The 24,921-nt window shown below is 39.5% G+C and overlaps 1 long non-coding RNA gene across 1 annotated transcript in view; it reads right to left on the bottom strand.

Annotated features, from left to right (window-relative positions):
- LOC127952337 (uncharacterized) overlaps window positions 1-14,132 on the bottom strand; it is a 38,566-nt gene extending 24,434 nt beyond the window's left edge. The window contains exons 1-3 of the long non-coding RNA XR_008152916.1: window positions 13,195-14,132; window positions 5,829-6,480; window positions 1,336-1,430 (exon numbers count right to left, since the gene is read on the bottom strand). This is a non-coding gene — a long non-coding RNA (uncharacterized LOC127952337). The remainder of the gene's footprint in view (window positions 1-1,335; window positions 1,431-5,828; window positions 6,481-13,194) is intronic.
- Between the last annotated feature and the right edge of the window lie 10,789 nt (window positions 14,133-24,921).

Here is a 24,921-nt window from a genome sequence, read left to right on the forward strand (position 1 = left end):
ACCAAATTTGGTATGCCTAATCTGAAGGCCTTTGCGATGTTAAATTGTGAAGCTTTTGAGTTTTCGTTAATGGGCGTGTCCGTGGTGGCCTGGCGATTTTCGATGATTCGCCATGAAACAGGAAGTTGCTATAACTCACACATACAATGTCCAATCTGCCCCAAACTTCACATGTTTGATGAGACTCCTGACCTGAACAGATTGACATGCCCATATTCAGTTATAGTCATAGCGCCACCTACTGGCAACAGGAAGTGACATATTTTACACTGCGATGAACTACTCCTAGAAATTTTATGACATCAATGTATTTTTTGTGGTCAGTCTAATATAAAGGCCTGTGTGATGTTTAGTTGTGAAGATCTTGAGTTTTCATTAAAAGGCGTGTCCATGGCGCCGTCACGAAGTTCGATGTCTCGCCATAGGAATAGAAGATGTTATAACTCAGGCATAAAATGTCCGATCTTCCCCAAACTGCACATGTGTGAAAAGAGTCCTGGCCTGAACACATCTGAAGGCCAACATTCCATCAGGTGTGGCAAAATGGCTCGATAGCGCCACCTATACACTTTCAACAGAGTGCGCCTCGAGCTATGTTTCACGTACATGTACAAAAATCGTTATACACATGTAACACACCAATACCTACAAAAAAGTCTCTTGCCACGAAATCCGAATCCCAACAGGAAGTCGGTTATTTAGAATTTTCTCTGCAAAATTGGCGTTGTTTTTGCCATTTTCAGGGGTTGTACTTTAACGAACTCCTCCTAGAGATTTATTCAGATCAACACCAAACCTGGTCAGTGTAATCTTAAGCCCTTTGCGATGTTAAATTGCGAAGATCTTTAGATTTCGTTAAAGGGCGTGTCCATAGCGGCCTGACAAATTTCGATGTTTCGCCATGAAAAAGGAAGTTGCTGTAACTCAGATATACAATGTCCAATCTGCCCCAAACTTCACATGTTAGATAAAACTTCTGCCCTTAACAGATCTACATGCCCACATTGAGTTATAGTCATAGCGCCACCTATTGGCAACAGGAAGTGACATGTTTTACGCTGCGAAAAACTACTCCTATAATTTTTTTGAGATTAACATACATTTTGTGGTCAGTCTAATCTAAAGGCCTGTGCAATGTTAACTTTTGTGATCTTGAGTTTTTGTTAAAGGGCGTTTCCATGGCGCCATGACAAAATTTGATGTCTTGCCACAGCAAGAGAAGTTGTTGTAACTTAAGCATAAAATGTTCAATCTTCCCCAAACTTCACATGTTTGATAAGAGTCCTGGCCTGAACACATCTGAAGGGCAATATTCCATTATAATGATAGCGCCACCTGCTGGCAACGGTAAGATTGGCACATATATGGGATATACTTTGATATATTCCACTTATATTTAGGACATTAAATGCATATTTCTCAACGTTCACCTTTTTACTAAAGCAACACGATGGCGGTGAGCCCGGGTGCGAGGGCCCGTTCATCGCTGCTTGCAGCTTTAATTAGGGCCCGAGCACCGAGGTGCGAGGACCCTCTTGTATCTGCTTTGTTTTTTATTATTATTATTATTATTCTTCTTCTTCTTCTCCCGAATGAATCGCATTTTTGAGGGCTTTAACATGCTCAAAAAGTCATGAAACTTTGCACACGCGTCAAACCTGGTGAAAATTTTCGTCTGATATAGGATTCAGAAGAGGGTGTGGCAAAATGGCTCGACAGCGCCACCTATACCAAGAAAATCAACAGCCTTCCAGCTATGTTTCACGTACATGCACGAAAATTGGCACACATATGTAACACACCAATACCTACAAAAAAGACTCTTGGAGCGAAATTCTAAACCCAACAGGAAGTCGGTTATTTTTAATATTATGAGCAAATTTTGTGTAATTTTGGTCATTTCCATGTGTTGTATTTTAACGAACTCCTCCTAGAGAGTTCTTCAAATCATCACCAAATTTGGTATGCCTAATCTAAAGGCCTTTGCGATGTTAAATTGCGAAGATCTTGAGTTTTCGTTGAAGGGCGTGTCCGTGGCGGCCTGGCAAATTTCAATGATTCGCCATGAAAAATGAAGTTGCTATAACTCAGACATACAATGACCAATCTGCCCCAAACTTCACATGTTTGATGAGACTCCGAAGCTGAACAGATTGACATGCCCATATTCAGTTATATTCATAGCGCCACCTATTGGCAACAGGAAGTGACATATTTTACGCTGCGACGAACTACTCCTAGAAATTTTATGACATCAATGTCTTTTTTGTGGTCAGTCTAATCTAAAGGCCTGTGCGATGTTCAGTTGTGAAGATCTTGAGTTTTCGTTAAATGGCTTGTTCATGGCGCCGCGACGAAGTTCGATGTCTCGCCATGAGAATAAAAGATGTTATAACTCAGGCATAAAATGTCCGATCTTCCCCAAACTTCACATGTGTGATAAGAGTCCTGGCCTGAACAGATCTGCAGGCCAATATTCCACCGGGTGTGGCAGAATGGCTCTATAGCGCCACCTATACACTTTCAACGGAGTGCGCCTCGAGCTATGTTTCACGTACATGTACAAAAATTGGTACACACATGTAACACTCCAATACCTACAAAAAAGTCTCTTGGTACGAAATCTGGATCCCAACAGGAAGTCAGTTATTTTGCATTTTCCCTTCAAAATTGGTGTTGTTTTTGCCATTTTCAGGGGTTGTACTTTAACGAACTCCTCCTAGAGATTTATTCAGATCAACACCAAACTTGGTCAATGTAATCTAAAGCCCTTTGCGATAATAAATTGCGAAGGACTTGAGGTTTCGTTAAAGGGCGGGTCCATGGCGGCCTGACAAATTTCGATGTTTCGCCATGAAAAAGGAAGTTGCTGTAACTCAGACATACAATGTCCAATCTGCCCCAAACTTCACATGTTGGATAAGACTCTTGACCTGAACAGATCTACATGCCAATATTCAGTTATAGTCATAGCGCCACCTATTGGCAACAGGAAGTTACATATTTTACACTGCGACAAACTACTCCTAGAAATTTTATGACATCAGTGTCTTTTTTGTGGTCAGTCTAATCTAAAGACCTGTGTGATGTTTAGTTGTGAAGATCTTGAGTTTTTGTTAAAAGGTGTGTCCATGGCGCCGTGATGAAGTTCGATGTCTCGCCATGGGAATAAAAGATGTTATAACTCAGGCATAAAATGTCCGATCTTGCCCAAACTTCACTTATGTGTAAAGGGTCCTGGCCTAAACAGATCTGAAGGCCAATATTCCATCGAGTGTGGCAAACTGGCTCGATAGCGCCACCTATACAATTTCAATGGAGTGCGTATACACTTTAAACGGAGTGCGCCTCGAGCTATGTTTCACGTACATGTACAAAAATCGGTACACACATGTAACACACCAATATCTACGAAAAAGTCTCTTGGTACGAAATCCGAATCCCAACAGGAAGTCAGTTATTTAGAATTTTCTCTGCAAAATTAGTGTTGTTTTGGCCATTTTCAGGGGTTGGACTTTGATGAACTCCTCCTAGAGATTTATTCAGATCAACACCAAACTTGGTCAGTGTAATCTAAAGCCTTTTGCGATCTTAAATTGCGAAGATCTTGAGGTTTCGTTAAAGGGCGTGTCCATGGCGGCCTGACAAATTTCGATGTTTCGCCATGAAATAGGATGTTGTTTTAACTCAGACATTAAATGTCCAATCCTCCCCAAACCTCACATGTTCGACAAAAGTCCTGCCCTGAACACATCTGAAGGCCAATATTCCACTATAATGATAGCGCCACCTGCTGGCAAAAGGAAGATTGGCAGATATATGGAATAAACATTGATATATTCTACTTATATTTATGAGTTTAAACACATATTTCTCACCGTTCACCTATTAACTAAAGCCACTCGCTGCCGGTGAGCCCGGGTGCGAGGGCCCGTTCATCGCTGCTTGCAGCTTTAATTAGGGCCCGAGCACCGATGGTGTGAGGACCCTATTGGAATTGCTCCGTTTATTATTATTATTATTCCGCTTCTCCAAAATGAATCGCATTTTTGAGGGCCTAAACATGCTCAAAAAGTCACCAAATTTTGCACACGCCTCCGAACTGGCGAAAATTTACGTCTGATATGGGTTTCAGAAGTGGGCGTGGTAAAATGGCTCGACAGCGCCACCTATGCACGTTCAGCGGTGTGCGCCTCGAGCTACATTTCACGTACATGTATGAAAATCGGTACACACATGTAACACATCAATACCTACAAAAAAGACTCTTGGAGCAAAATTCTAAACCCAACAGGAAGTCGGTTATTTTTAATATTATGAGCAAATTTTGTGTCATTTTTGCCATTTCCATGCGTTGTATTTTAACGAACTCCTCCTAGAGATTTCTTCAAATCAACACCAAATTTGGTATGCCTAATCTAAAGGCCTTTGCGATGTTAAATTGCGAAGATTTTGAGTTTTCGTTGAAGGGCGTGTCCGTGGCGGCCTGGCGAATTTCGATGACTCGCCATGAAAAATGAAGTTGCTATAACTCAGACATACAATGTCCAATCTGCCCCAAACTTCACATGGTTGATAAGACTCTGGAACAGAATAGATTGACATGCCCATATGCAGTTATAGTCATAGCGCCACCTATTGGCAACAGGAAGTGTCATATTTTATGCTGCGAAGAACTACTCCTAGAAATTTTATGACATCAATGTCTTTTTTGTGGTCAGTCTAATCTAAAGGCCTGTGTGATGTTAAGTTGTGAAGATCTTGAGTTTTCGTTAAAAGGCGTGTCCATGGCGCCATCACGAAGTTCGATGTCTCGCCATGGGAATAAAAGATGTTATAACTCAGGCATAAAATGTCCGATCTTCCCCAAACTGCACATGTGTGATAAGAGTCCTGGCCTGAACACATCTGAAGGCCAAAATTCCATCAGGTGTGGCAAAATGGCTCGATAGCGCCACCTATACACTTTCAACAGAGTGCGCCTCGAGCTATGTTTCACGTACATGTAAAAAAATCGGTATACACATGTAACACAGCAATACCTACAAAAAAGTCTCTTGGTACGAAATCCGGATCCCAACAGGAAGTCGGTTATTTTGAATTTTCTCTGCAAAATTGGCGTTGTTTTTGCCATTTTCAGGGGTTGTACTTTAACGAACTCCTCCTAGAGATTTATTCAGATCAACACCAAACCTGGTCAGTGTAATCTTAAGCCTTTTGCGATGTTAAATTGCGAAGATCTTTAGATTTCGTTAAAGGGCGTGTCCATGGCGGCCTGACAAATTTCGATGTTTCGCCATGAAAAAGGAAGTTGCTGTAACTCAGACATACAATGTCCAATCTGCCCCAAACTTCACATGTTAGATAAAACTTCTGCCCTTAACAGATCTACATGCCCTCATTCAGTTATAGTCATAGCGCCACCTATTGGCAACAGGAAGTGACATGTTTTACGCTGCGACAAACTACTCCCATAATTTTTTTGAGATTAACATATATTTTGTGGTCAGTCTAATCTAAAGGCCTGTGCAATGTTAACTTTTGGAGATCTTGAGTTTTTGTTAAAGGGCGTTTCCATGGCGCCATGACAAAATGTGATGTCTTGCCACAGCAAGAGTAGTTGTTGTAACTCAAGCATAAAATGTTCAATCTTCCCCAAACTTCACATGTTTGATAAGAGTCCTGGCCTGAACACATCTGAAGGTCAATATTCCATTATAATGATAGCGCCACCTGCTGGCAACGGTAAGATTGGCACATATATGGGATATACTTTGATATATTCCACTAATATTTAGGACATTAAATGCATATTTCTCAACGTTCACCTTTTTACTAAAGCCACACGATGGCGGTGAGCCCGGGTGCGAGGGCCCGTTCATCGCTGCTTGCAGCTTTAATTATTATTATTATTATTATTCTCCAAAATGAATCGCATTTTTGAGGGCCTAAACATGCTCGAAAAGTCATGAAACTTTGCACACACCTCAGAACTGGCGAAAATTTACATCTGATATGGGTTTCAGAAGTGGGTGTGGCAAAATGGCTCAACAGCGCCACCTATACACGTTCAACGGTGTGCGCCTCGAGCTACGTTTCATGTACATGTATGAAAATCGGTATACTCATGTAACTCTCCAATACCTACAAAAAAGTCTCTTGGAGCAAAATCCGAAACCCAACAGGAAGTCGGTTATTACTAATATTATGAGCAAATTTTGTGTCATTTTTGTCATTTCCATGCGTTGTATTTTAACGAACTCCTCCTAGAGATTCATTCAGATCAACACCAAATTTGGTATGCCTAATCTGAAGGCCTTTGCGATGTTAAATTGCGAAGCTTTTGAGTTTTCGTTGAAGGGCGTGTCCGTGGCGGCCTGGCGAATTTCGATGATTCGCCATGAAACAGGAAGTTGCTATAACTCAGACATACAATGACCAATCTGCCCCAAACTTCACATGTTTGATGAGACTCCTGACCTGAACAGATTGACATGCCCATATTCAGTTATAGTCATAGCGCCACCTATTGCCAACAGGAAGTGACATATTTTACACTGCGATGAACTACTCCTAGAAATTTTATGACATCAATGTATTTTTTGTGGTCAGTCTAATCTAAAGGCCTGTGCGATGTTAAGTTGTGAAGATCTTGAGTTTTCGTTAAAAGGCGTGTCCATGGCGCCGTCACGAAGTTCGATGTCTCGCCATGGGAATAAAATATGTTATAACTCAGGCATAAAATGTCCGATCTTCCCCAAACTGCACATGTGTGATAAGAGTCCTGGCCTGAACACATCTGAAGGCCAAAATTCCATCAGGTGTGGCAAAATGGCTCGATAGCGCCACCTATACACTTTCAACAGAGTGCGCCTCGAGCTATGTTTCACGTACATGTACAAAAATCGGTATACATATGTAACACACCAATACCTACAAAAAAGTCTCTTGGTACGAAATCCGAATCCCAACAGGAAGTTGGTTATTTAGAATTTTCTCTGCAAAATTGGCGTTGTTTTTGCCATTTTCAGGGTTTGTACTTTAACAAACTCCTCCTAGAGATTTAGTCAGATCAACACCAAACCTGGTCAGTGTAATCTTAAGCCCTTTGCGATGTTAAATTGCGAAGATCTTTAGATTTCGTTGAAGGGCGTGTCCATGGCGGCCTGACAAATTTCGATGTTTCGCCATGAAAAAGGAAGTTGCTGTAACTCAGACATACAATGTCCAATCTGCCCCAAACTTCACATGTTAGATAAAACTTCTGCCCTTAACAGATCTACATGCCCACATTCAGTTATAGTCATAGCGCCACCTATTGGCAACAGGAAGTGACATGTTTTACGCTGCGACAAACTACTCCTATAATTTTTTTGAGATTAACATATATTTTGTGGTCAGTCTAATCTAAAGGCCTGTGCAATGTTAACTTTTGGAGATCTTGAGTTTTTGTTAAAGGGCGTTTCCATGGCGCCATGACAAAATTTGATATCTTGCCACAGCAAGAGAAGTTATTGTAACTCAAGCATAAAATGTTCAATCTTCCGCAAACTTCACATGTTTGATAAGAGTCCTGGCCTGAACACATCTGAAGGCCAATATTCCATTATAATGATAGCGCCACCTGCTGGCAACGGTAAGATTGGCACATATATGGGATATACTTTGATATATTCCACTTATATTCAGGACATTAAATGCATATTTCTCAACGTTCACCTTTTTACTAAAGCCACACGATGGCGGTGCGCCCGGGTGCGAGGGCCCGTTCATCGCTGCTTGCAGCTTTAATTATTATTATTATTAGGGCCCGAGCACCGATGGTGTGAGGACCCTCTTGGAATTGCTCCGTTTATTATTATTATTATTATTATTATTATTATTATTATTCTTCTCTAAGATGAATCGCATTTTTGAGGGCCTAAACATGCTCGAAAAGTCATGAAACTTTGCACACACCTCAGAACTGGCGAAAATTTACGTCTGATATGGGTTTCAGAAGTGGGTGTGGCAAAATGGCTCAACAGCGCCACCTATACACGTTCAACGGTGTGCGCCTCGAGCTACGTTTCATGTACATGTATGAAAATCGGTATACACATGTAACTCTCCAATACCTACAAAAAAGTCTCTTGGAGCAAAATCCGAAACCCAACAGGAAGTCGGTTATTTCTAATATTATGAGCAAATTTTGTGTCATTTTTGTCATTTCCATGCGTTGTATTTTAACGAACTCCTCCTAGAGATTCATTCAGATCAACACCAAATTTGGTATGCCTAATCTGAAGGCCTTTGCGATGTTAAATTGCGAAGATCTTTAGATTTCGTTAAAGGGCGTGTCCATGGCGGCCTGACAAATTTCGATGTTTCGCCATGAAAAAGGAAGTTGCTGTAACTCAGACATACAATGTCCAATCTGCCCCAAACTTCACATGTTAGATAAAACTTCTGCCCTTAACAGATCTACATGCCCACATTCAGTTATAGTCATAGCGCCACCTATTGGCAACAGGAAGTGACATGTTTTACGCTGCGACAAACTACTCCTATAATTTTTTTGAGATTAACATATATTTTGTGGTCAGTCTAATCTAAAGGCCTGTGGAATGTTAACTTTTGGAGATCTTGAGTTTTTGTTAAAGGGCGTTTCCATGGCGCCATGACAAAATTTGATATCTTGCCACAGCAAGAGAAGTTATTGTAACTCAAGCATAAAATGTTCAATCTTCCGCAAACTTCACATGTTTGATAAGAGTCCTGGCCTGAACACATCTGAAGGCCAATATTCCATTATAATGATAGCGCCACCTGCTGGCAACGGTAAGATTGGCACATATATGGGATATACTTTGATATATTCCACTTATATTCAGGACATTAAATGCATATTTCTCAACGTTCACCTTTTTACTAAAGCCACACGATGGCGGTGCGCCCGGGTGCGAGGGCCCGTTCATCGCTGCTTGCAGCTTTAATTATTATTATTATTTTTCTGAAACTTTCTCGAAAAGTCATGAAACTTGGCACACACGTCAGAGCTGGAAAAATATTAGGTATGCAATGGTTTGCTAAGGTGGGTGTGGCAAAATGGCTCGACAGCGCCACCTATAAATTTTCAACGAAGTGCATCTTGAGCTACGTTTCACGTACTTGTATGAAAATCGGTACACACATGTAACACACCAATATCTTCAAAAAAGTCTCTTGGTACGAAATCCAAATCCCAACAGGAAGTCAGTTATTATTTTTTTTCTCATCCGAAATTTTGCAATTTTTGCCATTTCCGGGGGTTGTACTTTAACGAACTCCTCCTAGAGATTTATTCAGATCAACACCAAAGTTTGTCAGTGTAATCTAAAGGCCTTTGCGATGTTAAATTGCGAAGATCTAGAGTTTTCGTTTGAGGGCGTGTCTGTGGCGGCTTGGCGAATTTTGATGTTTCGCCATGAAAAATGAAGTTGCCATAACTTAGACATAAAATGTCCAATCTGCACCAAACTTCACATGTTTGATAAGACTCCTGACCTGAACAGATCAACATTCCCAAATTTAGTTATAGTCATGGCGCCACCTGCTGGCAACAGGAAGTGAATACCTTACGCTGCAATGAACTACTCCTAGAAATCTAATAAAATCTAAATTGTGTTATGGTCAGTTTAATCTAAAGGCCTTTGCGATAGTGAATTGTGATTATCTTGAGTTTTCGATAAAGGGTGTGTCCTTGGCGACGTGACAAAGTTTGATGTCTCGCCATGGGAATAAAATTTGTAACTCAGACATAAAATGTCTGATCTTCCCCAAACTTCACATGTTTGATAAGAGTCCTGGCCTGAACACAACTGAAGGCCAATATTCCATTGGGTGTGGCGAAATGGCTCCATAGCGCCACCTATACATTTTCAACGGAGTGCACCTCGAGCTATGTTTCACGTGCATTTACAAAAATCGGTACACACATGTATCACACCTATACCTACAAAAAAGTCTCTTGGTACGAAATCCGAATCCCAACAGGAAGTCGGTTTTTTAGAATTTTCTCTGCAAAATTGGCGTTTTTTTTGCCATTTTCAGGGGTTGTACTTTGACGAACTCCTCCTAGAAATTTATTCCGATCAACACCAAACTTGGTCAGTTAAATCTAATGGCCTTTGCAATGTTAAATTGCGAAGATCTTGAGGTTTCGATAAAGGGCGTGTCCATGGCGGCCTGACAAATTACGATGTTTCACCATGAAAAAGGAAGTTGCTGTAACTCAGACATACAATGTCCAATCTGCCCCAAACTTCACATGTTAGATAAGACTTCTGCCCTTAACAGATCTACATAGATCTAAAAGTCCTGCCCTGAACACATCTGAAGGCCAATATTCCATTATAATGATAGCGCCACCTGCTGGCAACAGGAAGATTGGCACATATATGGAATAAACATTGATATATTCTACTTATATTTATGAGTTTAAACGCATATTTCTCACTGTTCACCTATTAACTAAAGCCACTCGCTGCCGGTGAGCCCGGGTGCGAGGGTCCGTTCATCGCTGCTTGCAGCTTTAATTAGGGCCCGAGCACCGATGGTGTGAGGACCCTATTGGAATTGCTCCGTTTATTATTATTATTATTATTATTATTATTATTATTATTATTATTATTATTCTTCTTCTCCAAAATGAATCGCATTTTTGAGGGCCTAAACATGCTCGAAAAGTCATGAAACTTTGCACACACCTCAGAACTGGCGAAAATTTACGTCTGATATGGATTACAGTAGTGGGTGTGGCAAAATGGCTCAACAGCGCCACCTATACATGTTCAACGGTGTGCGCCTCGAGCTACGTTTCATGTACATGTATGAAAATCGGAATACACATGTAACTCTCCAATACCTACAAAAAAGTCTCTTGGAGCAAAATCCGAAACCCAACAGGAAGTCAGTTATTTCTAATATTATGAGCAAATTTTGTGTCATTTTTGTCATTTCCATGCGTTGTATTTTAACGAACTCCTCCTAGAGATTCATTCAGATAAACACCAAATTTGGTATGCCTAATCTAAAGGCCTTTGCAATGTTAAATTGCGAAGCTTTTGAGTTTTCGTTTAAGGGCCTGTGTGTGGCGGCCTGGCGAATTTTGATGATTCGCCATGAAACAGGAAGTTGCTAAAACTCAGACATACAATGACCAATCTGCCCCAAACTTCACATGTTTGATGAGACTCCTGACCTGAACAGTTTGACACGACCATATTCAGTTATAGTCATAGCGCCACCTATTGGCAACAGGAAGTGTCATATTTTACGCTGCGACAAACTACTCATAGAAATAGTATGACATCAATGTATTTTTTGTGGTCAGTCTAATCTAAAGGTCTGTGCGATGTTAAATTGTGAAGATCTTGAGTTTTCGTTAAAAGGCGTGTCCATGGCGCCCTGACAAAGTTCGATGTCTCGCCATGGGAATAAAACATGTTATAACTCAGGCATAAAATATCTGATCTTGCCCAAACTTCACATGTTTGAAAAGAGTACTGACCTGCACACATCTGGAGGCTAATGTTCCATTGGGTGTGGCAAAATGGCTCGATAGCGCCACCTATACATTTTCAATGGAGTGCACCTCGGGCTACATGTCATGTACATGTACGAAAATCGGTAAACATATGTAACACACCAATAGCTACAAAAAAGTCTCTTGGTACGAAATCCGAATCCCGACAGGTAGTCAGTTATTTTTTATTTTCCCTGCAAAATTGGTGTTGTTTTTGTCATTTTCAGGGGTTGTATTTTAACGAACTCCTCCTAGAGATTTATTCAGATCAACACCAAACTTGGTCAGTGTAATCTAAAGCCCTTTGCGATGTTAAGTTGCGAAGGAATTGAGGTTTTGTTAAAGGGCGTGTCCATGGCGGCCTGACAAATTTCGATGATTCGCCATGAAAAATGATAATGCTATAACTCAGACATACAATGTCCAATCTGCCCCAAACTTCACATGTTTGATAAGACTCTTGACCTGAACAGATCTACATGCCAATATTCAGTTATAGTCATAGCGCCACCTATTGGCAACAGGAAGTGACATATTTTACACTGTGACAAACTACTCCTAGAAATTTTATGACATCAATGTCTTTTTTGTGGTCAGTCTAATCTAAAGACCTGTGTGATGTTTAGTTGTGAAGATCTTGAGTTTTTGTTAAAAGGAGTGTCCATGGCGCCATGACGAAGTTCGATGTCTCGCCATGGGAATAAAAGATGTTATAACTCAGGCATAAAATGTCCGATCTTGCCCAAACTTCACATGTTCGATAAGAGTCCTGCCCTGAACACATCTGTAGGGCAATAGTCCATTATAATGAGAGCACCACCTGCTGGCAACACAAAGATTGGCACAAATATGGAGTAAACTTTGATATATTCCACTTATATTTATGAGTTAAAATGCATGTTTCTCACCGTTAACCTATTTACTAAAGCCACTCGCTGCCGGTGAGCCCATGTGCGAGGGCCCGTTCATCGCTGCTTGCAGCTTTAATTAGGGCCCGAGCACCGATGGTGTGAGGACCCTCTTGGAATTGCTCCGTTTATTATTATTATTATTATTATTATTATTATTATTATTATTATTATTATTCTTCTCCAAAATGAATCGCATTTTTGAGGGCCTAAACATGCTCGAAAAGTCATGAAACTTTGCACACACCTCAGAACTGGCGAAAATTTACGTCTGATATGGGTTTCAGAAGTGGGTGTGGCAAAATGACTCAACAGCGCCACCTATACACGTTCAACGGTGTGCGCCTCGAGCTACGTTTCATGTACATGTATGAAAATCGGTATACACATGTAACTCTCCAATACCTACAAAAAAGTCTCTTGGAGCAAAATCCGAAACCCAACAGGAAGTCGGTTATTACTAATATTATGAGCAAATTTTGTGTCATTTTTGTCATTTCCATGCGTTGTATTTTAATGAACTCCTCCTAGAGATTCATTCAGATCAACACCAAATTTGGTATGCCTAATCTGAAGGCCTTTGCGATGTTAAATTGTGAAGCTTTTGAGTTTTCGTTAATGGGCGTGTCCGTGGTGGCCTGGCGATTTTCGATGATTCGCCATGAAACAGGAAGTTGCTATAACTCACACATACAATGTCCAATCTGCCCCAAACTTCACATGTTTGATGAGACTCCTGACCTGAACAGATTGACATGCCCATATTCAGTTATAGTCATAGCGCCACCTACTGGCAACAGGAAGTGACATATTTTACACTGCGATGAACTACTCCTAGAAATTTTATGACATCAATGTATTTTTTGTGGTCAGTCTAATATAAAGGCCTGTGTGATGTTTAGTTGTGAAGATCTTGAGTTTTCATTAAAAGGCGTGTCCATGGCGCCGTCACGAAGTTCGATGTCTCGCCATAGGAATAGAAGATGTTATAACTCAGGCATAAAATGTCCGATCTTCCCCAAACTGCACATGTGTGATAAGAGTCCTGGCCTGAACACATCTGAAGGCCAACATTCCATCAGGTGTGGCAAAATGGCTCGATAGCGCCACCTATACACTTTCAACAGAGTGCGCCTCGAGCTATGTTTCACGTACATGTACAAAAATCGTTATACACATGTAACACACCAATACCTACAAAAAAGTCTCTTGCCACGAAATCCGAATCCCAACAGGAAGTCGGTTATTTAGAATTTTCTCTGCAAAATTGGCGTTGTTTTTGCCATTTTCAGGGGTTGTACTTTAACGAACTCCTCCTAGAGATTTATTCAGATCAACACCAAACCTGGTCAGTGTAATCTTAAGCCCTTTGCGATGTTAAATTGCGAAGATCTTTAGATTTCGTTAAAGGGCGTGTCCATAGCGGCCTGACAAATTTCGATGTTTCGCCATGAAAAAGGAAGTTGCTGTAACTCAGATATACAATGTCCAATCTGCCCCAAACTTCACATGTTAGATAAAACTTCTGCCCTTAACAGATCTACATGCCCACATTCAGTTATAGTCATAGCGCCACCTATTGGCAACAGGAAGTGACATGTTTTACGCTGCGAAAAACTACTCCTATAATTTTTTTGAGATTAACATACATTTTGTGGTCAGTCTAATCTAAAGGCCTGTGCAATGTTAACTTTTGTGATCTTGAGTTTTTGTTAAAGGGCGTTTCCATGGCGCCATGACAAAATTTGATGTCTTGCCACAGCAAGAGAAGTTGTTGTAACTTAAGCATAAAATGTTCAATCTTCCCCAAACTTCACATGTTTGATAAGAGTCCTGGCCTGAACACATCTGAAGGGCAATATTCCATTATAATGATAGCGCCACCTGCTGGCAACGGTAAGATTGGCACATATATGGGATATACTTTGATATATTCCACTTATATTTAGGACATTAAATGCATATTTCTCAACATTCACCTTTTTACTAAAGCAACACGATGGCGGTGAGCCCGGGTGCGAGGGCCCGTTCATCGCTGCTTGCAGCTTTAATTAGGGCCCGAGCACCGAGGTGCGAGGACCCTCTTGTATCTGCTTTGTTTTTTATTATTATTAGGGCTCAAGCCTGGAGGGCGAGAGCCCTATTGTTTTCCTTAGGATTATTTGTTATTATTATTATTATTATTTATTCTTCTAATTTTTTTCCAAGGTTTCGGGGGCTTTTGGGGTCCTTAACATGCTTAAAAAGTCTTGAAAATTGGCACACACATTGGAACCTGCGGCCATTAGGGCCGGGCAGAGACTGATACACGGGCGTGGCACAGGGGCTCTACAGCGCCCCCTGGAATACTGAGGGCCATATATCATACATACTTGCACGTAGACACACGAAACTCGGTACACATGTAGATCTCATCAAACCAAACAACTTTCGTACTGCATGTCATAGGCTCCGCCCAACAGGAAGTTGGCTATTTTGGGTTTAGTAGTCATATTTTTCGTCAAAGTTGTGGGGGCTTTTGGGGTCCTTAACATACTCAAAAACTCTTGAAAATTTGCACACACTTTGGAATCTGTGGCCTTTAGGAGCCTGCAAAGGCTGGGACCCGGGCGTGGCACAGGGGCTCTACGGCGCCCCCTGGATCACAGTCAGAAATGTTGATGTATAGCTCACACATACTTGCCAATATTCATATGAAACTCAGTACACATATAGATCTCATTGTGCCGAACAACTTTCGTTTTGAATATCATAGGCTCCGCCCAACAGGAAGTCAGCTATTTAGAGTTATGTAAAAAGCACATGCTCTGGAATTTGAAATACTTGTCATAGGTTTTTTACTCGATTGCCGCCAAACTCGGTCAACATGATCTCAAGACATTGGGGATGAAAAATTGCCAGGGGATTTTTGATATCTCGAACGGTTTGCTCGTGGCGAGGCTTTGAAATTATGGCGAGAAATGAGAAACAGGAAGTGTCTAATACCATCCACATACATTTCCTAATTTTAATCAAACTTCATCAGATTATTCATTGTATGATGTCGATCGCATATATGTGACTATTAGGAGTCAAAGTTATAGCGCCACCAACTGGCAGCAGGAAGTGTGTCATTTTCAAAATGCTTTGAATTCACCATCTTATTTTTACTCGATTTGCTTCAAACTTCATCAGAATAATGTTAAAACACAGCCGATATAAATCTGCAAGGGGGATATTGATATCTAAAAATATTGTTGCCGTGGCAACATGTCAAACTGGAATACTTCTCAGGTGATTTTGAGGCATATAACATGCTTAGAATTTCATCAAACTCAGAACACATATCAGTATTAGTGACAGCTAGACACTGGCACAATTTCATAAGAGGGCGTGGAAGAGGCACTCTATAGCGCCACCTTTTGTCAAAAGTGGGGGGGTTAGTTTTAGCTACAGACACCAAACTCAGTACAAAAATTGTTCTTATCAAGATGGACAACTTTCTAATTCACAGTCATCAGCTACGACCAACAGGAAGTCGGCTATTTTGATTTGAATGTGGATTGTTTTTTACATTTAGCTGTGAATTAATGCATACTGCTCAGAGGAGAGTAACACTATACACACCAAACTTTGTCTACATGTTGAAAAAACATTGAGGAACTTAAATTGTGAACGGGTTTTGGATAGCTTGGATGGTTTTGTCGTGGTGATTTTTTTAAATGACAGTAAAGATGGAATTATTAATTTTCCTGCATTTTTAAATTCCAAACACTTCAAAACCTTTTTTCATACAGAAAAAAAGTTATTCTGAGTAAATATGCATAGTTTCATGACTTTACAACACTGTATGGATAACAGAAAATTAAAAAAAACTGTCAGACATCTCATCTCACTCTGTCCATCTGTTTGAGTGTGTGTGCTTAGACTTCCATTGTCTGAGAGAAAATGTGCCCCTACAGGTGCAATTACCGGACTAAAAAAGGGAGGAGACTGTCTTTTGGTTTCACTTTTAAATCGGTTAAAATACAAATAAATACTTGGATTTAATTCACACTGACAAGCTAAACCAACATATATGATTATTATCAGGTCAGGGCTCATTAATAATTGATGTGTGCTCAGTGATACGTGAGAAACACGAGAGATGAATCACCGCTCTGAGCAGGAGCGTGTGGAATGATGAGCTCAGAAAAAACGAGTTTATTCTTGTTTTATAGCTATTAAAAATAAAGTATTGCAGCGATATCACGCAATTCACCAATTAGAGCACACCAAGAGCTAAATTAAGATGTTTTTGAACTGTTTGTGTGAAAATGAAATATTTGCGGCTGCCTATCTGAAATCACTGCCTCCGATCAGCGCGCACAGTGTCACAAGTTCAAAACTAACAAATTTATTCTTGTTTAAGAGCTTTTTAAAATAAATTATTGCCATAAATGCACACAATACATCCATTATAACACAACACGAGCTAAATGCAGGTGATTGTGACCCGTTTATGTGTGCAAGACTATTTGAAAGCGCGACTGGCAGAATAACATTGATCTCTCGAGCTGCAGGATTCGTCGTAAGAACGAACACATCACGGACAAGATTATTTCAAAATACATAATAGCTTGGCGAATATAAACGAAAACAGCCACGTGAACATAAACTGTTGAGAAATAAATCTGAAGTGGATCTACTGGATTTTAATATTAAGTGACCGCATATACCAGCTGCTTCTGTCTTCAATTTAATCTATATAAAAAATTAAACTCATTCATCTTGGCTGTTTTTTTAATGTGTGTACGTATTTAAACGCCTAAAAACCTAAAACATGCTCTATTATACTATTGTTAGCCATTTCTTTATCGTTCAATTTATCTGGTGTACACGCTTTTATTTTCATAATAAACTTGTTTGTTAGATTATACACAGTTACAGTGGTCTATAATAAATATTGACAGGTTTTATTCAAGCTGTTTAGAATGATTGCCATAGGCTAATTTTTTAAAATGTAAATCCAAAAAAAAAAAAAAAAAATTAAATAAATAAAAAAACATTGGAAAAGAATAACTTGTACTTTTTTATACATTTTGTATAGTTTCATAGTTTATGCATTATAGTTATAAAAACAAACAAATTTAGCCACTCACATAGAAATCTTGGGCCTTATCCTTTTCTGACAGTTTTAGGGATTTTTAAAAATCCTAAAAAACCTTATTTGTGCTGCAAATAATAATTTCAAACTAATTTGATACTGACCTCTGACATCCTGTGACATGATATTTATTTGAATTTACATAATCTCATGGATGTAACAGTAAATCTGTTCACCTCACAGATCAAGACTAAGCTGTAATGCAAGCAGAACTTTCACAAATGCTTATAGGTCAATAAAATCATTACAAAACACTTACAAATCATTTAAGGGATTTGATAACACTGTAAAATAATATTTAATTTGTTAACATTAGCAAATGCATTGATAACACTTTATAATAACTGCACTCATTTGTAAATAGTCAGTTCATGCTTTATAAAGCCTTGTCCCAATATTAATAGTCAGTAGTAAGCAGTTTATAAATACAGCTATAAATAGCTTGTTCTTGGTTTATAAGCACATTTATTAAAAAGGAGAGTAAAGGGTCAGTTATCTTCCTATGAAAAATAAAAAAATAAAAATAAACAAACAACAACACAGATTGATACAGAACTCAGAAATGTTATTGTGGATTTATGATAAAATCAGCCTGTAAATGAATTCATACTCCTCCAAGAAGACACAAGTAGTTCACACAAAACTTTTTTAACATGAAGCCAATATACTGAAGATGTTAAATTTCGAATGGGTTTAGGATACCTTAAATGGTGTGGCCATAGCGATTTATTAAAGTAACATAAAAAATACAATAGTTATTTTACTATATCTTTAAAATTTTTAATTCCAACTCTTCATAATTTTTTATATACCTAGAAATCATCATTTGAAGGAAGCACAGTAAGTTTCATAGCTTTATCATTTTCAAGAGCCAGCATAAAATTTAAACTATCATAACATATAAATCAAGCTTGCAATTCTTAGTACCAATAATGGCCACCAGATGGAGCTATAGGATTACTTTTAAATAATTATTGTAGAAACAAGTATGATTTAAATCATTTATAGAAATCTTTCAAAGAAAAATAATATGTATTTTATGTATTTTACTGATAAAATGACCCTCACTTAATTAGAATAACAAGCTGAAGTATTGTGAACTGTATATTAAGAATAATTCTTTATAGGCTTTATGGACAGATACGTTTTGAGTGACTCTTGAAGGTTCAGCACCACATCCTCTTTTACCACTGTTTAAAGAATTTATCTTACAGTACAGGTGCGGATGAATTTTGAATGGCTTGAATGGTTTTGTCGTGGTGATTTTTTGAAATAACAGTAAAAAAGTAACCAGTAAATGTCTTTTATTTTTTTAAGTGCAGCTTCTAAACGCTTCAATGCATGACCCAGTCAGCATTTTTGTACAATGGCCAAGTCTTAACTTATCCATTTCTGTATTGCATTTGTGTTTGATATTTCTCATGGGTATTTCATAATTTTCGACTTTGAGTTAAAACAGTTTGAGTTAAAACTCTTTTTTAGCGCATTTCATCTGTAAAAGAAAACATGCCTAATAATTCTGCACACATGAATATAAGGAGTTTTTCTCTTCCAGCTTTCCTGGACTATTGTATAGCACTCATAAATGATTAAATAAAAAATAATGGTAGTTAATAAGATTGATATGGTTTGGAATTGGTAAAATGTGCTTGGAAAAAAATCACAATAAAACAATGTTTTAATGTTTAAGTTTGGAATATTAACTGACATGAATGAATGCTATATAAATATTGTTCATGTTAACATAATGTTTATAAATGAAATCTTATTGTAAAGTGTTACTAAAAAAAAAAATATATATATATATATATATATATATATATATATATATATATATATATATATATATATATATATATATATATATTGTTCTGTGAATGTGATTTTAAAGTCTAGATGATTCGGATTAACCCTTTAACTGCCATATCCTTTAAAACCTCACTGCCAGAGGGATATTGTGAATGCATGTGCCCGCTGGGCACAGTTTACCTGATGCCACTGGGGTGGCGATGGCATTGGTGGCTTGAGCCCGCCATCGCTGCTTGCAGCTATATTTATTATTATTCTTCTTCTTCTTCTCCCGAATGAATCGCATTTTTGAGGGCTTTAACATGCTCAAAAAGTCATGAAACTTTGCACACGCGTCAAACCTGGTGAAAATTTTCGTCTGATATAGGATTCAGAAGAGGGTGTGGCAAAATGGCTCGACAGCGCCACCTATACCAAGAAAATCAACAGCCTTCCAGCTATGTTTCACGTACATGCACGAAAATTGGCACACATATGTAACACACCAATACCTACAAAAAAGACTCTTGGAGCGAAATTCTAAACCCAACAGGAAGTCGGTTATTTTTAATATTATGAGCAAATTTTGTGTAATTTTGGTCATTTCCATGTGTTGTATTTTAACGAACTCCTCCTAGAGAGTTCTTCAAATCATCACCAAATTTGGTATGCCTAATCTAAAGGCCTTTGCGATGTTAAATTGCGAAGATCTTGAGTTTTCGTTGAAGGGCGTGTCCGTGGCGGCCTGGCAAATTTCAATGATTCGCCATGAAAAATGAAGTTGCTATAACTCAGACATACAATGACCAATCTGCCCCAAACTTCACATGTTTGATGAGACTCCGAAGCTGAACAGATTGACATGCCCATATTCAGTTATATTCATAGCGCCACCTATTGGCAACAGGAAGTGACATATTTTACGCTGCGACGAACTACTCCTAGAAATTTTATGACATCAATGTCTTTTTTGTGGTCAGTCTAATCTAAAGGCCTGTGCGATGTTCAGTTGTGAAGATCTTGAGTTTTCGTTAAATGGCTTGTTCATGGCGCCGCGACGAAGTTCGATGTCTCGCCATGAGAATAAAAGATGTTATAACTCAGGCATAAAATGTCCGATCTTCCCCAAACTTCACATGTGTGATAAGAGTCCTGGCCTGAACAGATCTGCAGGCCAATATTCCACCGGGTGTGGCAGAATGGCTCTATAGCGCCACCTATACACTTTCAACGGAGTGCGCCTCGAGCTATGTTTCACGTACATGTACAAAAATTGGTACACACATGTAACACTCCAATACCTACAAAAAAGTCTCTTGGTACGAAATCTGGATCCCAACAGGAAGTCAGTTATTTTGCATTTTCCCTTCAAAATTGGTGTTGTTTTTGCCATTTTCAGGGGTTGTACTTTAACGAACTCCTCCTAGAGATTTATTCAGATCAACACCAAACTTGGTCAATGTAATCTAAAGCCCTTTGCGATAATAAATTGCGAAGGACTTGAGGTTTCGTTAAAGGGCGGGTCCATGGCGGCCTGACAAATTTCGATGTTTCGCCATGAAAAAGGAAGTTGCTGTAACTCAGACATACAATGTCCAATCTGCCCCAAACTTCACATGTTGGATAAGACTCTTGACCTGAACAGATCTACATGCCAATATTCAGTTATAGTCATAGCGCCACCTATTGGCAACAGGAAGTTACATATTTTACACTGCGACAAACTACTCCTAGAAATTTTATGACATCAGTGTCTTTTTTGTGGTCAGTCTAATCTAAAGACCTGTGTGATGTTTAGTTGTGAAGATCTTGAGTTTTTGTTAAAAGGTGTGTCCATGGCGCCGTGATGAAGTTCGATGTCTCGCCATGGGAATAAAAGATGTTATAACTCAGGCATAAAATGTCCGATCTTGCCCAAACTTCACTTATGTGTAAAGGGTCCTGGCCTAAACAGATCTGAAGGCCAATATTCCATCGAGTGTGGCAAACTGGCTCGATAGCGCCACCTATACAATTTCAATGGAGTGCGTATACACTTTAAACGGAGTGCGCCTCGAGCTATGTTTCACGTACATGTACAAAAATCGGTACACACATGTAACACACCAATATCTACGAAAAAGTCTCTTGGTACGAAATCCGAATCCCAACAGGAAGTCAGTTATTTAGAATTTTCTCTGCAAAATTAGTGTTGTTTTGGCCATTTTCAGGGGTTGGACTTTGATGAACTCCTCCTAGAGATTTATTCAGATCAACACCAAACTTGGTCAGTGTAATCTAAAGCCTTTTGCGATCTTAAATTGCGAAGATCTTGAGGTTTCGTTAAAGGGCGTGTCCATGGCGGCCTGACAAATTTCGATGTTTCGCCATGAAATAGGATGTTGTTTTAACTCAGACATTAAATGTCCAATCCTCCCCAAACCTCACATGTTCGACAAAAGTCCTGCCCTGAACACATCTGAAGGCCAATATTCCACTATAATGATAGCGCCACCTGCTGGCAAAAGGAAGATTGGCAGATATATGGAATAAACATTGATATATTCTACTTATATTTATGAGTTTAAACACATATTTCTCACCGTTCACCTATTAACTAAAGCCACTCGCTGCCGGTGAGCCCGGGTGCGAGGGCCCGTTCATCGCTGCTTGCAGCTTTAATTAGGGCCCGAGCACCGATGGTGTGAGGACCCTATTGGAATTGCTCCGTTTATTATTATTATTATTCCGCTTCTCCAAAATGAATCGCATTTTTGAGGGCCTAAACATGCTCAAAAAGTCACCAAATTTTGCACACGCCTCCGAACTGGCGAAAATTTACGTCTGATATGGGTTTCAGAAGTGGGCGTGGTAAAATGGCTCGACAGCGCCACCTATGCACGTTCAGCGGTGTGCGCCTCGAGCTACATTTCACGTACATGTATGAAAATCGGTACACACATGTAACACATCAATACCTACAAAAAAGACTCTTGGAGCAAAATTCTAAACCCAACAGGAAGTCGGTTATTTTTAATATTATGAGCAAATTTTGTGTCATTTTTGCCATTTCCATGCGTTGTATTTTAACGAACTCCTCCTAGAGATTTCTTCAAATCAACACCAAATTTGGTATGCCTAATCTAAAGGCCTTTGCGATGTTAAATTGCGAAGATTTTGAGTTTTCGTTGAAGGGCGTGTCCGTGGCGGCCTGGCGAATTTCGATGACTCGCCATGAAAAATGAAGTTGCTATAACTCAGACATACAATGTCCAATCTGCCCCAAACTTCACATGGTTGATAAGACTCTGGAACAGAATAGATTGACATGCCCATATGCAGTTATAGTCATAGCGCCACCTATTGGCAACAGGAAGTGTCATATTTTATGCTGCGAAGAACTACTCCTAGAAATTTTATGACATCAATGTCTTTTTTGTGGTCAGTCTAATCTAAAGGCCTGTGTGATGTTAAGTTGTGAAGATCTTGAGTTTTCGTTAAAAGGCGTGTCCATGGCGCCATCACGAAGTTCGATGTCTCGCCATGGGAATAAAAGATGTTATAACTCAGGCATAAAATGTCCGATCTTCCCCAAACTGCACATGTGTGATAAGAGTCCTGGCCTGAACACATCTGAAGGCCAAAATTCCATCAGGTGTGGCAAAATGGCTCGATAGCGCCACCTATACACTTTCAACAGAGTGCGCCTCGAGCTATGTTTCACGTACATGTAAAAAAATCGGTATACACATGTAACACAGCAATACCTACAAAAAAGTCTCTTGGTACGAAATCCGGATCCCAACAGGAAGTCGGTTATTTTGAATTTTCTCTGCAAAATTGGCGTTGTTTTTGCCATTTTCAGGGGTTGTACTTTAACGAACTCCTCCTAGAGATTTATTCAGATCAACACCAAACCTGGTCAGTGTAATCTTAAGCCTTTTGCGATGTTAAATTGCGAAGATCTTTAGATTTCGTTAAAGGGCGTGTCCATGGCGGCCTGACAAATTTCGATGTTTCGCCATGAAAAAGGAAGTTGCTGTAACTCAGACATACAATGTCCAATCTGCCCCAAACTTCACATGTTAGATAAAACTTCTGCCCTTAACAGATCTACATGCCCTCATTCAGTTATAGTCATAGCGCCACCTATTGGCAACAGGAAGTGACATGTTTTACGCTGCGACAAACTACTCCCATAATTTTTTTGAGATTAACATATATTTTGTGGTCAGTCTAATCTAAAGGCCTGTGCAATGTTAACTTTTGGAGATCTTGAGTTTTTGTTAAAGGGCGTTTCCATGGCGCCATGACAAAATGTGATGTCTTGCCACAGCAAGAGTAGTTGTTGTAACTCAAGCATAAAATGTTCAATCTTCCCCAAACTTCACATGTTTGATAAGAGTCCTGGCCTGAACACATCTGAAGGTCAATATTCCATTATAATGATAGCGCCACCTGCTGGCAACGGTAAGATTGGCACATATATGGGATATACTTTGATATATTCCACTAATATTTAGGACATTAAATGCATATTTCTCAACGTTCACCTTTTTACTAAAGCCACACGATGGCGGTGAGCCCGGGTGCGAGGGCCCGTTCATCGCTGCTTGCAGCTTTAATTATTATTATTATTATTATTCTCCAAAATGAATCGCATTTTTGAGGGCCTAAACATGCTCGAAAAGTCATGAAACTTTGCACACACCTCAGAACTGGCGAAAATTTACATCTGATATGGGTTTCAGAAGTGGGTGTGGCAAAATGGCTCAACAGCGCCACCTATACACGTTCAACGGTGTGCGCCTCGAGCTACGTTTCATGTACATGTATGAAAATCGGTATACTCATGTAACTCTCCAATACCTACAAAAAAGTCTCTTGGAGCAAAATCCGAAACCCAACAGGAAGTCGGTTATTACTAATATTATGAGCAAATTTTGTGTCATTTTTGTCATTTCCATGCGTTGTATTTTAACGAACTCCTCCTAGAGATTCATTCAGATCAACACCAAATTTGGTATGCCTAATCTGAAGGCCTTTGCGATGTTAAATTGCGAAGCTTTTGAGTTTTCGTTGAAGGGCGTGTCCGTGGCGGCCTGGCGAATTTCGATGATTCGCCATGAAACAGGAAGTTGCTATAACTCAGACATACAATGACCAATCTGCCCCAAACTTCACATGTTTGATGAGACTCCTGACCTGAACAGATTGACATGCCCATATTCAGTTATAGTCATAGCGCCACCTATTGGCAACAGAAAGTGACATATTTTACACTGCGATGAACTACTCCTAGAAATTTTATGACATCAATGTATTTTTTGTGGTCAGTCTAATCTAAAGACCTGTGCAATGTTAAGTTGTGAAGATCTTGAGTTTTCGTTAAAAGGCGTGTCCATGGCGCCGTCACGAAGTTCGATGTCTCGCCATGGGAATAAAATATGCTATAACTCAGGCATAAAATGTCCGATCTTCCCCAAACTGCACATGTGTGATAAGAGTCCTGGCCTGAACACATCTGAAGGCCAAAATTCCATCAGGTGTGGCAAAATGGCTCGATAGCGCCACCT

Source organism: Carassius gibelio, chromosome B3 (assembly GCF_023724105.1).
Source record: "Carassius gibelio isolate Cgi1373 ecotype wild population from Czech Republic chromosome B3, carGib1.2-hapl.c, whole genome shotgun sequence".
NCBI lineage: Eukaryota > Metazoa > Chordata > Actinopteri > Cypriniformes > Cyprinidae > Carassius > Carassius gibelio.